The 3,109-nt window shown below is 46.0% G+C and overlaps 1 long non-coding RNA gene across 1 annotated transcript; it reads right to left on the bottom strand.

Moving 5' to 3' along the window:
- Positions 1 to 228: 228 nt before the first annotated feature.
- Positions 229 to 1,125, bottom strand: LOC119281464. The gene is made up of 3 exons (XR_005138415.1): positions 903 to 1,125; positions 500 to 603; positions 229 to 352 (listed from the first exon to the last, which is right to left on the bottom strand). It is a non-coding gene; the product is annotated as an uncharacterized LOC119281464 (long non-coding RNA).
- Positions 1,126 to 3,109: the final 1,984 nt, after the last annotated feature.

Genomic DNA, 3,109 nt, shown 5'->3' with positions numbered 1-3,109 from the left:
TCTTTCTCTAACATCACATTGCTAGCATAGATTGAAGTTCAGTCAATCTAAGGATAGCAATTAACTGTAAGTCAATCTCAGGATAGCATTCGCCTGCAAATATGTGTACACATACTCCTGCTTGAACAACAACAACACCATAGTGGCCTGTTTCAAAATTTCAGTAATGGATAGAATTTTTTTACTGCAAAAGAAGCACAAGCTTACCGGATCTCAATAGGAAGGTATCTGCTCAGGGAGCAACATGAGGTCAACATCTTCCCCTTTGCTAGCATATTGCTCACCATATCTCTTAGTGTCTAGTTGACCATCTTCATAATCAGGAGCACCAGTAAGAAAAGCAATTACCCTGCTATTTTTATTTAAGAATAGACAGTTGATAGTTAGACATAAAAACAACAAGTACAAAAGCCTTTGCAAAATACACTATCCTTACAAACATAATTCCCTTCCTGACAAGAAGCATTTAAAAATTGTAGAAAGAGACGTGTTAACTTACCCTAAGCAAAAGTATAACCATACTCTAAACTCAAGCACTGTCAAAATTAGAGAAGACATGGCTGTTCCAAAACCACGCCCACCAAGAAAAACTGTATCTGCTTCCTGCCCAGAAGCAGTTTGTAGAGTACTGTCAAAATTCAGAATGGTGACTGATTTTTTCAGTGAAGTTCATACGGGAAGGTAATAAATCAGTTTTGATTCTATTAACAGAGTACATTGAACTCTGTCAACACAATTAGACATGAATAAGAACTCTGTTTAGACATCCAGTTTTGTCATAAATAAGAACTCTGCCTAGACATGAATAAGAACTCTGTCTAGCATGGCCACTGACATGTTGATGGCACTTTCTTTGTCAACTAAATTTTGACAGTAGTAAAAATGAAAAATTCAGACTTTACCCAATGCAGACTTGCAGAGCACTTGTGCACGAGTCCGATGAGCATGAGGAGGAGCCATCGTCGTCGATGGGCTAGACCTGCAGAGCCACAATATAATCCATGATTCAGTACTGCGCAACAATGAGCAAATCTTATTGAACTTTGAGACAATACTAATTTTAGAGTCAGGGTTCATGGGTGAATTTTGAGTCAGTACAAATCTTACTAAAATGTTGGATTTGGGTCGCCTATGTGTACAACTCCATCAGTAAAAATCATTAGGACAAAGAAAGAAGGAAGATAACAGAATAGAGCATGCCACGGGAGGGGAGGGGAGGCGAGGGGAGGGAGGAAGGCGGACCGGAAGAGGGAAGAGCGGCTGGTGCTGCCGGACTTGTGGACGAGCCCGTTGGAGCGGGAGCTGCTGGGCGACAAGGGCAAGCTCCTCCTCGGCCACAATCCGGTCCCCAAGAAGAGGATGGAGGGAGCGTGCTGTGGTGTAGCTCCGGCCGGCGGCTTTGGGTTGGGCGGGAGCGTCTGCTCCAGGGAGGGAGTCGCGGCTGAGCGAGAGGGGATAGTCCGGGGAGGCAGGCGGCGTCGCGGAGAGCAGATCGACGAAGGGAAGGGACAGCTCCAGCTCGCCAAGCTCGGGGAAGGCCGCTGCTGTCGGAGAGCAGATCGAGAACAAAAATTGAGCCTTCTCCTTCCCATGGTTCACCATGGGGAACGAGCAAGGGAACAAGGAGAGGGAAGCAACGCGGTGGAGGTGTGGGCCGAGGCAGCTCCGGCGGCGCGCAAGGGAGCCGAGCAGGGGAGCTCCAGCGCGGGGGGTAGCCGAGAGGGAGGGCTCCGGCGCGCAGGGGAGACGAGGGAGGCTGCGAGGGAGACGACCAGGGACTGCGGGTTGTGTCGGGAATTCGTAGAGGGGGTTTACGCAAAAATGTCACTCCGACATGTTTTTCGGGACGGAGGGAGTATTACTTGGCAATAGAAGACTTTGTAGTTTAATCCTGTCCACCTTACTAATGAACTGGTTCACCGAAATGAGTTTCATATACTAGTACATGCTAAATCTGTTATGTGTCTGCTTGTTTCTTCTTTTAGAATGCTGACAGAATATTGGGGAACAACGCCTTATTAAGCAATGGTAAAGGAAGTAATGCAGATAAGGTTCATGATAGTGAGACATCCTTGTTGGTCTCCAACAAAGCTGATAAAACAGCTAAGGAAAACTATCTTGAAGACAGTGAGACAACCCCAAAGTCCTGTTTTGGTGTAGTGTTAGAGTTACTGGCCAGTACCGCTGGCACAAGCTATTCAAACTCACTTTCTGAATCAGTTCGGTTTGTTGAGTCTCAACTACAAGCTAAAAGACATTGATCAGCTGTGCTGCGACAAGAAGCCAAAGGACTGCCAAAGTCCCTGGAGCATTCAGATGCATACTTTCTGGTGCAACAGCAAGCATTGGAGGATTTTAGCGCCAAACAGGAGAAAGCTAATAAGCTTGCTAAGCTTATTGCCAGCATGGTGGATACCCAGGATAACGTTTCTTGAGATCTTCCGAAGTTGTTTCAGTTATGGACTTGTTTTGCTGCCGCGTTTATTTTCACTGGTGGCCAATTTAGACGGCCAATGTATGTAATATGCTGCATTGTTCCCTATATTTGCACTGGTGGCGAACTTTGATACACAGTGGATGTATTATGTGCAATAGACGTAATAGCCTAGCATTAGTTGCTTGCTTATTTATTTCCTTATTATCTTGTTTAATTGTTTGCTTGTAGTCACTGCAGTTCCTTTTTCGCGTTTTTCTAGTGGCCACAATAGCCTATTTTTATAACTAGGCCAGAATAACCATGGCAACCCACAGACTGTTGTAACCATGGTCCTGCTACCTGTTGTAGTCACCATGGCCCTCCTACGGGCAGTAGGATCCATGGGCCTTCTACGGGCCATAGGATCCATGGGCCTTCTATGGACTGTAGTATACATGGGCCTTTTACGGGTCGTCTTATCTAAGGGCCTTCTACGGCTCGTGTAATCGTTTCGCCAAACATGGGTCGTACTATTCATGGACCAATAATGGTCTGCAAAATGGGTCGTAAGTGGGCTAGAGTGGAAATCGCCTGTTTTATGGCCCGACCATAACGGGCCGTTAATAGGCCGTATTTGATGACGCTATGAAAACAGCACAATGGGTTAACAGGCCACAAACGAGCCGACTATAA

Source organism: Triticum dicoccoides, chromosome 3B, assembly GCF_002162155.2.
Source record: "Triticum dicoccoides isolate Atlit2015 ecotype Zavitan chromosome 3B, WEW_v2.0, whole genome shotgun sequence".
NCBI classification, from domain to species: Eukaryota; Viridiplantae; Streptophyta; class Magnoliopsida; order Poales; family Poaceae; genus Triticum; species Triticum dicoccoides.
The sequence above is the reverse complement of the archived record's forward strand: the minus strand, read 5'-3'. Positions and strand labels throughout refer to the sequence as shown.